The 12,154-nt window shown below is 44.3% G+C and overlaps 1 long non-coding RNA gene across 1 annotated transcript in view; it reads right to left on the bottom strand.

The window, feature by feature from the left end:
• The window catches only part of LOC105514616, a 31,848-nt gene extending 26,363 nt beyond the window's left edge, over positions 1 to 5,485 (bottom strand). Inside the window, exon 1 of the long non-coding RNA XR_001002206.1 lies at positions 5,445 to 5,485. This is a non-coding gene — a long non-coding RNA (uncharacterized LOC105514616). The remainder of the gene's footprint in view (positions 1 to 5,444) is intronic.
• Positions 5,486 to 12,154: the final 6,669 nt, after the last annotated feature.

Here is a 12,154-nt window from a genome sequence, read left to right as displayed (position 1 = left end):
GCCCTGCTAGTTTTTTGTATTTTTTAGTAGAGACGGGGTTTCACCGTGTTAGCCAGGATGGTCTTGATCTCCTGACCTTGTGATCCGCCCATCTCGGCCTCCCAAAGTGCTGGGATTACAGGCTTGAGCCACCGCGCCCGGCTGCACTTTTTAAAATTTAACTCAGACCTTGGCACTCTTTTGCTCAAAACCATTTCCAGTGACTACTCATTTCACTTAAAATCCAAAAATTGGCCAGGCATAGTGGCTCACCCCCGTAATCCCAGCACTTTGGGAGGCCGAGGGAAGCAGAACACTTCAGCCCAGAAGTTCGAGACCAGCTTAGACAACATGGCAAAATCCCATCTCTACAAAGTACCAAAAGATCAGTTGGGTATGGTTTTGCATGCTTGTAGTCCCAGCTACATGGGAGGCTAGGGCAGGAGGATTGCCTCAGCCTGGGAGGTCAAGGCTGTAGTGAGCCATGTTTGCATCACTGCACTGCAGCCTAAGCAACAGAGTGAGACCCTGTCTCAAAAAAAAGAAAAAAAGAAAAAAAAAAAACTCCAAACATGTCCCAGCGGTTTGTAAGGCCTTTCTCTCTCTTCCTGCCCATTTTCCTCACTCTCCCATGTGCTGACTGTGCCCCGCCACACTGGCCCTTTCTGTTCCTCAACAGGTCTTGCCGCTCCCTCTGCCTCAAAAGCTCTCCTCCCCCACATAGCCACGTGGCTCTCCCTTACCTCCTAAGGTTTCGATTCCATTTTCACTGTTTCAGAAAGACCTTTCTTCACTCTGTATGGGATAGCCACACTGCCCCACACCATCATTCTCTAGCCGCTTACCCTGCTATATTGTTCTTTATAGCACTAAGCACACGTGACATAACACACGTTACATATTCATTCTCTCACTACTAGGATGCAGGGCAGAGGCTTGTGTGTTTTGTTCACTGCTGTATCCCCAGCATCTAAAACAGTGGCCCAGTACTGGTTCATCCAATGTTTGTAAATAACTGAATGAATGAGTGTATTCAGGCAAGAGAGAAAAGGGTACACGTGGAGAGAAGGTTGAACATCTGGGGTAATTTGCTAATGGTGGGGTTCCAGGAGGCACAAGGGAAGGGTTGAGAGGAAGAGAGGAGTAAAAGGTTAGGTCCTCCAGGGAGGGGTGCTTGCAGCACTGACTAATGAAGTCACGTGTCATGTGAGGTGAGCTTCCCATTGGCCTTCAATAGGGCAGACACCAGAGCTAAAAGACAAGGGACTGGGCGCTTCCTGTTTAGGGTGGCCTCTGCTCAGAAACAGTGGACTTTAGGCAGCTGGCTTAGGACGGTGAGGGGCCTACAGACTTCTTATTTAGTCTTTGGAGGAGGTGGCATTGAGCCCTGAGTTCACTCTGCCTGGTGAGGCATTACCAACGGGAAATAGTATGGAGCCCTCCCCTGTCCCAGACTCTCCAATTAAAATGTTCCTTCCTAGCCGTCTACAAAAGTATACCTCGTCCAATCTGCAGACAAGCCAGGATTCATCACTAAATCATAAGCAAGAGTATTTATTCCAGAGAGCAGGAATGGACAATGATATAAAGACGAACAATGTGAAGGAGAGGGATATGCACCCAGGGGCTTCCATAAATAGAAGACAAGAGAACCCAGAAGTCTCTGTATTTGGCTAGATGCCAAGCAAAGCTGAGCAAGGCCTTGGAAGCATCCCAGCAAAAGGCCAGGGGATGTCTAGGTGCATATTCCAGAACATGTACCTTCACAACCAGCCCAATCTCCGCTGCCAACACAGCATTCAGTGAGAGCGTTTAAATTACTGCTTTACAATAAACCTAAGCAATTGCAGCTTTTCTTTTAGACTGTCCAGTGTGGACTGCTTACCTGGAGAAGTCTGCCCATCTTTTTAAGATAATCAGCTCGCTCTGGCTGAAGATTCAGGCGTTCGAGGGTGATCTATGCAGAAGGGGGCCCAAAGGCACTGGAGGTGACAGGAGTCAGTGGGGGTGGACAGTGCCCTGACAAACTCTGCCTGCTCCCCCCACACCTCACCACCCTCACCTCTGCTTCCCGTGCCCACCCTCTGGGATGGACAAGCCTTCCTAGCAACTTCCCCTTCCCCTCCTCCAGCTCCTCCACCCTTGCTATGTTGTCTATACCTTAGGAAACAGAGAAAACACACAGGACTTTAAACTAATCTGCTTGTTTGGAGGGATCTAAATGAAAGAGATCCAGCCAGTGTCTAAGCCTGGAGCAGCCTCCTGTCTTTGAGGGGTGCCTGCGTTGGAGTTTTAGGAGAGGATAATCAGGGTGTAAACGCTGGGATGGTTCCACACGAGGGCGCCTCTGAGGCGGAGCTGCTGATGACTCAATGGGTCATTTGCCACGTGTAGTGCCCAGTGCTGCCTCCAGGGGTGCTATCTCTCATCAGGGTCTGGGTCAGCGTCTGGTGCGAAGTGGGGTAGATACCCCAGCACAGGGGTCGCAGCTGGCTGGCAGTCGCTGGGAGCCCTCTAAGAGGCCACTTGGGCTCAGAAATCAGGGGACCACAATAGGCTGAAGACTGGAGGCTCTTTCTCAGGTCGTTCTGGCCTGTGTCATCCCCCAGGGGCTCTTGCTCCATCCTGGGGAATACCTGATTTGGAACATCTGATCCCCTGGTGAGAGAGGGCTCAGAACTAGATCTAATCTGATTTCAGTAGTATGACATTTCTTGCATCCCAGTGTTTGTGTAGCAATTTCATACTTGCTTCATGCATACTGTGTATGAACTGAAAAATAAACATGCAAAAACCATTTTCCTGATATTTTCATCCTGTGAAGCATAGGTAAATGGCCTGAGGGGCTTAAAACATCAGAGGCTTAAAAATGTAGAGAAAGTTGCCAAAGAAGTGGTCGCCTGGTCCTGTTAGAGGTAGAATTCTGCTTGTATAGAAGGCGGAGCTGGTTCCCTAGGTTGATTCTGGAGCGCCAAAGCAAGTACATTGCTGGCACAACTGAGCTATCAGAGAAGAAAAACACAATTGGAGGCTGAGTGCTGCATCCCCTACCCCAGTCCCAGGGTCAGCAGGCAACTGCAGGTGTTCCTGACATTTTCCACTGCTTATTAAAAAGGAAAACATTTAATAAAACAAAACACACACTTGTCGCTCAGCAGCCTTGAAGTCCAGACACTGCCAAGGATACTGATTCCCATTTACGTCAATGCTCTGATTGGCACTTCTTGTCTGCTTTCCCTGGAAATGGGGTTGCAGCCTGGAAAACAGAGTGCAGCAGGAGAAAAAAACACGCTTATCCCAAAAGTAAAGAAGGGGAAAGGCCACAACCTCTCTAGATAATACTATGACAAAGGCCTCACCCCAGCCCCTTCGTGCATGAGATTCTGCACTCCCTCTAGGGATGTTTGTGGGATTCCCTGCAATGCTGACACCTGAGAGCCTGGACCACATCCCACAGTCCTAGGATTTTCAGGTATTCATGCCAGCAGCAGATGGAGCTTATGAATAACAGAATACAAATGTTCAAGTTAAGTGGGAGCTTAGATATCCTTTTTTTATTATTTTTATTTTTGAGATGGAGTCTTGCTCAGTCGCCCCGGCTGGAGTGCAGTGGCACGATCTCGGCCCACTGCAACCTCTATCTCCTGGGTTTAAGCGATTCTCCTGCCTCAGCCTCCTGAGTAGCTGGGATTATAGGCGTGTGTCACCATGTCCAGCCATTTTTTGTACTTTTAATAGAGATGGGGTTTCACCATGTTGGCCAGGCTGGTCTCAAACTCCTGGCCCTTAGTGATCCACCCACCTCAGCCTCCCAAAGTGCTGGGATTACAGGTGTAAGCCACCGCACCCAGCCAAATATCCTTATTTCATAGAGCAGGATGGCAGGCCCAGAAGGTCAGGTGAACCACGCAGATGATGGGCAATGGCAAATGTTCCCTCTTGTCCACACCATTGCTCTTACCCACCCAGGGCAGTGGGAGGCCTGTGCAATCTCTAACATTGTTTTCAAACATGTTTGGAATCATAGGCAAGTAAAGACTACTGCTGTCCAAGAAAATAGAAATCACCTGTAATTTTCCCATCCCAGAAATAACATCTGTGAATGCTGTGGAATATATATCTGCCTCTGTGCTTGTCTCTCCCCCTCGCCTTCTAATTCTATGCTCAACACCACAGAAAGCACAGTCTTCAAGCACATATATAAGGGTTATGACATTGTCTATATACAGGTCATAGAGGATTACTTGATAAATTCCAAAGAATCAATGTCATACGGATCATGTTCTCAGACCAGAATGCCAAAAAATTAGAAATAAGAGGGATAGTTTATAAAAACATATTACTGGAAACTAAGAGAATATATTTTAAAAGGTAAAAAAAAAAAAAATAGTATAGCAAATTGCTAGTTACTTAGAGTGTCAATGAAATGGCAATGTATCAAAATGTGTAGGACTTACAGCAGTAGATAAAGGGAAATCACAACTTCAAACACAAGTCAAACTGTAAATTCAAGAAGCTGGAATAAGAGCAATAGATCCAAGGAAAAAGAAGGAAAAATAAGTAAAGAAAGACAAAGAGTGGAGAAGGAAAAAACAGAAAAAATGACCAAATCAAAAGCTAATTATTTGAAAAGATTAATGAAATAAAATTCTGGCAAGACTGATCAAGAAAAAGTGAGAAAGGCCAGGCACGGTGGCTCACGCCTGTAATCCCAGCTTTGGGAGGTCAAGGCAGGCGGATCACAAGGTCAGAAGTTCAAGACCAGCCTGTCCAATACGGTGAAACCAGCTGGGCCTGGTTGTGCGCGCCTGTAATCCCAGCTACTCCAGAGGCTGAGGTGGGAGAATCGCTTGAACCTGGGAGGCGGAGGTTAGAGTGAGCCGAGATTGCACCATTGCACTCCAGCCTGGGCAATAGAGTGAGACTCTGTCTCAAAAAAAAGAAAAAGAAAGAAAGAAAAGAAAAAGAGAAAATGAAATTGCAAATAGATAAAAACCTACAATGAAAAAGGGAGGAAAACAATTACGAGCACAACAAAGATCCAAGAATAATGTAATTGCAGTAACCCTTCTGAAGTGGCATTGTCAAATTATCAAACCTAAACCTGATCATGGATTTGAGATGGGATAGTTCCTTTGACCCCCTTCATGGGCAGAAACTGGAGTGGCTCGTTTCACTCAGCCTGTCACTGGCCACTCCTCGCATGAGGGAGCATAAGAGCAAGCGGGTGCAGGAACCTGAGCAAAGGAACCCTAGAACCCGCAGGTCGCTCCTCTCTGGAGGGATCAGGCTCTATGCACGCTACACAGCAGTGTACAAGCATGTTACAACCAGCTGTCTTTCAGCTCTGCCGTCCAGGGACGGCCAAGTGCCAACCAGCTCAGTGGAGAGTCAGGGTGGTAGCCCCTGCCCTCTTGGCACCTGGATTCTCGTTTGGCGTCCAGGAAGAATCAGCTCATGTGAACTGTTTGAAAGGTGATGAATACGGAAGACTGTATTGAGCGGTAGGTGGCTCTCAGCGGAAAGGAAGGCTTGGAAAGGAGATGGGAAGGTGATCTTTCCCTGAAGCCCGGCAGTCTCCGGCCAGGTCCCTCTTCAAAGCTGCACCGTCTGGTCAGCCGCATCTATCCATTGTCTCTGACACTCAGTTGCTTCTCTGCCCGCCGCTCAGCCGCTTGCGTTGCTCTGCCAGCTGAAGTCTTTTACGGGCACAGGATAGGGGCGGGGCAGGCCAAAAAGGCAACATTTGCGTGGAAAAACAGGATCACCTGTTTTCACTTAGGGCCGTGGTTTCTGGCTTAGGGGTGAGGTTTAGCTGGGAGCCCAGTCCTTCTGTATCAGATTGAGATTTAACTACCAACATACAGGAATACAGAGGACAAGGGAACGTGTCAAACTAGAGATGCAATCATGGGAAACTGGGAGGAAAATGGAAAGCTGAAGAGAAACAGAGGTTATGAGAAATTAAAAGGCAGGTCTGCCAAGTGCAATGTGTAAACTTTGGATTCTGATTCAAACGATAAGGTTATCTCTCCCGCCAAAAAAAAAAAAAAAGAAAAAAGACGTTCATGAGAAAATTGGAAGTTTAAACACTAATTGGGAGTTTCTTGATGTTGGTAAATTATTATCTGGGGAGGAGGTTAATGACATTGTGAACAGGTTGAAAAAGAGTCTTTGTCTTTTGAAGATTTTTACCGGAGTAAATATCAGTTTTCAGGTGTCATTATATAATGTCAGAGATTTACTTGAAAGAATTATGAGGGGATGCAGGTGGTGCTCCAGATGAAACAAGACTGGCCCTGAATCCGTAACTGCTGAAGCACCAGAGGTGTATTGATCCACTTCTGAATGTATTTGAAATTTTCTAGGAAGAAAAAAGTTTTTAGAGTATTATGGACAACTGTATACTGAACAATGTGAAACTTCAGATATTATAGATAACTTTGTGGGGAAATATGAAATGCCAAGAGATAGTATACTTGAATAGACTAACAAGCATTAAAGAAACTGAAATGCTAATCATAGCTCCTCTCCCTAAAGCTCAGATAGCTTTACAAATGTGCGCTACCCAACTTTCAAGAGACAGATTTTTTTTATCTCACAAATTGTTCCAGCAAGTGAAAAAAGAGAGAAAATTGTCCAGCCTTTTTTGAAGCTAATATAATCTTGATTCAAAACTAGATTGGGCCAATACACACACGCAAAAATTACAGGCTCATTGTATTTCTGAATAAGTGATATTGACTGTGTCCCTACCCAAATCTCAAATTGAATTGTATCTCCCAGAATTCCCACATGATGTAGGAGGGCCCCAGGGAAAGGTAATTAAATCATGGGGGTCAGTCTTTCCTGTGCTATTCTCATGATGGTGAATAACTCTCACAAGATCTGATGATCTGATGGGCTTATCAGGAATTTCTGGAATTTCTGCTTTTGCTTCTTCCTTTTTTTTTTTTTTTTTTTTTTTTTTTTTTTTTTTTTTTTGAGACAGAGTCTTGCTTTGTCACCCAGGCTGGAGTACAGTAGCTCAATCTCAGCTCACTGCAACCTCCGCCTCCCAGGTTCAAGCAATTCTCCTGCCTCAGCCTCCTGAGTAGCTAGGATTACAGGCACCCACCACCATGCCCTGCTGATTTTTGTATTTTTAGTAGAGACAGGGTTTCACCATATTGGCCAGGCTGGTCTCAAACTCCTGACCTCATGATCCAGTCACCTCAGCCTCCCAAAGTGTTGAAGTGTTGGGATTACAGGCGTGAGCCACTGCACCCAGGCGCTTCTTCCTCATTGTTTCTTACCATGTAAGAAGTGCCTTTTGCCTCCTGCCATGATTCTGAGGCCTCCCCAGCCATGTGAAACTGTAAGTCCAATTAAACCACTTTTTCTTCCCAATGGGGAAGAAATACCAGGAGTGGGGTATTGCTGAAAAGATACCTGAAAATGTGGAAGTCACTTTGGAACTGGGTAACAGGCAGAGATTAGAACAGTTTGAAGGGCTCAGAAGAAGACAAGGAAAAGTGGAAAAGTTTGGGACTTCCTAGAGACTTGCTGAATGGCATTGCCCAAAATGCTGATAGCGATAGGGATAGTAAGGTCCAAGCTGAGGTGGTCTCAGATGGAGATGAGGAACTTGTTGGGAACTGGAGTAAAGGTGACTTTTGTTATGTTTTAGCAAAGAGACTGGTGGCATTTTGCCCCTGCCCTAGAGATTTGTGAAACTTTGACCTTGAGAAAGATGATTTAGGGTACCTGGCAGGAGAAATTTCTAAGCAGAATTCTAGATGTGACTTGGGTAATGTTAAAGGCATTCAGTTTTATAAGGGAAACAGAGCATAAGAGTTCAGAAAATTTGCAACCTGACTATGCAATAGAAAAGAAAAACCCATTTTTTCTGGGGAGAAATTCAAACCAGCTGCAGAAATTTGCATAAGTAGCAAGGAACCTAATGTTAATCCCCAAGACCATGGAGAAAAATGTTTCCAGGCCATGTCAGAGAACTTCACGGCAGCCCCTCCCACCGGCCCGGAGGCCCTGAAGGAAGAAGTGGTTTCAGAGACTGGGCCAAGTGTCTCCATACTGTGTGCAGCCTAGTACTTGATGCCCTGTGTCCCAGCCGCTCCAGCCGTGGCTGAAAGTGGCCAACATATAGCTTGGGCTGTGGCTTCAGAGGGTGGAAGCCCCACGCCTTGGCAGCTTTCATGTGGTGTTGAGCCTGCGGGTGCACAGAAGTCAAGAATTGAGGTTTAGGAACCTCTGCCTAGATTTCAGAAGATGTATGGAAATGCCTGGATGCCCAGGCAAAAGTTTGCTGCAGAGGCAGTGCCCTCACGGAGAACCTCTGCTAGGGCAGTGTGGAAGGGAAATGTGGGGTTGGAGCCCCCACACAGAGTCCCTGTTGGGGCACTGCCTAGTGGAGCTGGGAGAAGAGGGCCACTGTCCTCCAGACCCCAGAATAGTAGATGTACCAACAGCTTGCACCATGCACCTGGAAAAGCCACAGACACTCAACGCCAGCCCATGGAAGCAGCCAGGAGGGAGACTGTGCCCTGAAAAGCCACAGGGGTGGAGCTACCCAAGACCATAGGAGCCCATCTCTTGCATCACCATAACCTGGATGTGAGACCTGGAGTCAAAGAAGATCATTTTGGAGCTTTAAAATTTGACTGCCCCACTGGATTTTGGACTTGCATGGGCCCTGTAACCCCTTTGTTTTGGACAATTTCTCCCATTTAGAAAGGCTGTATTTACTCAATACCTGTACCCCTATTGTATCTAGGAAGTAACTCACTTGCTTTTGCTTTTACAACTCATAGACAGAAGGGACTTGCCTTGTCTCAGATGAGACTTTGGACTGTGGACTTTTGAGTTAAGACTTTGGGGGACTGTTGGGAAGGCATGATTGGTTTTGAAAAGTTAGGACATGGGATTTGGAGGGGCCAGGGACAAAATGATATGGTTTGGCTGCGTCCCCACCCAAATCTCAGCTTGAATTGTATCTCTCAGAATTCCCACATGTTGTGGGAGGGACTCAGGGGAGATAATTGAATCGTGGGGCCAGTCTTTCCCATGCTATTCTTGTTCTAGTGAATAAGTCTCACCAGATCTGATGGGTTTATCCAGGGTTTCCGCTTTTGCTTTTTCTTCATTTTCTCTTGCTGCCACCATGTGAGAAGTGCCTTTTGCCTCCCATCATGATTCTGAGGCCTCCCCAGCCACGTGAAACTGTAAGTCCAATTAAACCTCTTTATCTTCCCAGTCTGGGGTATGTCTTTATCAGCAGCATGAAAACAGACTAATAAGTCTGCAAAAATAACAAATAAAATATTAACTGAACTAATCCAACAATGTAGTAAACAATAGATATGGTTTATCCCAGCAATATAAGGAAGACTTATCGGCCGGGTGCAATGGCTCATGCCTGTAATCCCAGCACTTTGGAAGGCCAAGGCGGGCAAATCACCTGAGATCGGAGTTCGAGACCAGCCTGACCAACATGGAGAAACCCCATCTCTACTAAAAATACAAAATTAGCTGGGCGTGGTGGCACATGCCTGTAATCCCAGCTATTAGGGAGGCCGAGGCAGGAGAATCGCTTGAACCTGGGAGGTGGAGGTTGTGGTGAGCCAAGATCACACCATTGTACTCCAGCCTGGACAATAAGAGAAATTCTGTCTCAAAAAAATAAAAAATAAAATAAATAAATAAGGAAGACTTATCAGAGAATGCATTCATATTATTCATCACAGTAAAGAGTAAACAAGGAAAAATGTACATTTATTTCAATAGATGCAGAAAAACCATTTAATAAAGTTCAACAGCTATTTTTTATAATTAAAAATCTTAGCAAACCGAGTTCTATAGAATGAATGTTTGTGACCCCCAAAATTCATAGATTGAAACCTAATTTCCAATGTGATGGTTTTAGGAAGTAGGTTCTTTTGGAGGTGATTAAGTTATGAGGTGAAACCCTCATACATGGGATTAGTGCCCTTATAAGTGGCTGAAAAGACCACAGTTTCTTCATCCAACATGTAAGGATGAAGGGAGAAGATGCCTTCTATGAACAAGCACCAAATCTGCCAGTGTCTTGATCTTGGATTTCCCAGCCTCCAAAGCTTTGAAAAATAAATTTCTGCTATTTATAAGTTACAGATTTGTGGCATTTTGTTGGAGCAACCTGAACAGACTAAGATACTAAAAATGGAAAACAACCCTTAAATTGCTACAAAAAAAAAACCTACAGCAAACGTTTTTCTTATAGAGAAAATTTAGGCACATTCCCTTTAAGATTGGAAATGGGACCAAAATGCCCTGTGACTTTTTTTTTTTTTTTTTTTTTTTTTGAGACGGAGTCTGGCTCTGTCGTGGTGGCCGGATCTCAGCTCACTGCAAGCTCCGCCTCCCAGGTTTACGCCATTCTCCTGCCTCCGCCTCCCAAGTAGCTGGGACTACAGGCGCCCGCCTCGTCGCCCGGCTAGTTTTTTATATTTTTAGTAGAGACGGGGTTTCACCGTATTAGCCAGGATGGTCTCGATCTCCTGACCTTGTGATCCGCCCGTCTTGGCCTCCCAAAGTGCTGGGATTACAGGCTTGAGCCACCGCGCCCGGCCCAGCCCTGTGACTTCTATTGTATGACTTGGAACTGGAGATCCTAACCATTACTGTAAGAAAAGAAAATATTTAACGAAAAAAAAAGCAGGTTTAGCTACTTGGAAGGGAAAAGAAGAGATGAAACTGCTATTATTGTAGGATTATCTACATAGAAAAACCAACAGAGCAAAGAACCCATTATAATTAATAATAAAATTCAGCAAGGTTCTCAGGAATAAGATCAACTTATAGAAATGTCTAACATTAAAAAAAAAAAAATAGTCTGACATTTCTCTACACCAGTTGTTCTCAACCAGGAATGATTTTGCTCCTCAGGTACAGTTGACATATTTAGTAAATAAAAATATAGGATACCTGGTTAAATTTTAATTTCAGATAAACCATGAGTAATTATTTAGTATAATTTTTGTCCTACGCAATATTTGAGACAAAACATTGGGTATCCTGTATTTTATCTATCAATCCTATGGAAACATTTGGCATCTGAAGACAGTTTGTCACGACTAGGGTTGGGGTTGCCACAGCTACTGGCATCTGATGGATCTAAGCTAAGGATGCTAGTAAACATCCCGCCGTGCGCAGGACAGAGCCTCCTTCCCACCCCGACGAAGAATTACCTGGCCTGAAAGGTTAATAATGCTGAAGCTGAAAAATTGTGTTGTAATCTGCAATAACCAACCAGAAAAAATAATAAAAATCAAGGACCATGCCCAGCAGCTATGAACTGTCTGTGTAATAACTTAAATAATTCACAAAACTATACAGAAAACTTTGAAACTCTGACAAGAAGTCAGAAAAGATTTTGTAAATATACAGAGAGATATTCTATGCTCTTGCAAATATTGTAAAAGTCAATTCTATCCCCAGATCAGTACATCCATTACACCTCTAATCAAAATTTGAAACTGAATTTTTTCAGAGACTAGATGAATTTATTCTAAAATTTGCATGGAAGAATAAAGAGCCATGAATAGCAAAAGTCAACTTTGAAAAAGAAGAGGGGAGTCTAGCCCTGCTGGATATTAGGGCACGCTATCAAGCCCTGATAATAGAAACAGTATCTTACTGGCCCAAGAACAAGCAAAACAGATCAATGAGACAGAATAAAACACTCAGAAACAGACCCTTGCAAACTTAGACTATTTAAGAAAAGATGTCCAAAATCAGTAATAAAAGATGTAATAACTCGCTAATCATGTGAAAAAATAAAATAAAACAAGAAGCTACTTAATGTTACATAAAAAGATGGATTCTCTGAGGGTTTTATTAATCATTTAATTGATTGGAAACAGGAACTTTAAGGTAAAAAGTAAACCTACAAATACAATTAATAGAAGGCCATGTTAGGGGTCTAAGACTGAGAAAAGTCCAAAGTACAAGCCATAAAGCAAAAAAAGACTGGTGGAATTACACCAGAAGAAAGGATTCCTGGTCATTAAATGACACCATGGACAACAGGTTAGGAGAAGATATACGCAATATCTAAAACCAACAAGGGACTAATCTAGATTAAACAAAAAACTCCAGAAAATCAGGAAGGAAAAAGAAAGAACCCTGGTTGAAAAAT

The sequence above is a fragment of the Colobus angolensis genome, unplaced genomic scaffold (assembly GCF_000951035.1).
Source record: "Colobus angolensis palliatus isolate OR3802 unplaced genomic scaffold, Cang.pa_1.0 Scaffold249, whole genome shotgun sequence".
Lineage (NCBI taxonomy): Eukaryota > Metazoa > Chordata > Mammalia > Primates > Cercopithecidae > Colobus > Colobus angolensis.
The sequence above is the reverse complement of the archived record's forward strand: the minus strand, read 5'-3'. Positions and strand labels throughout refer to the sequence as shown.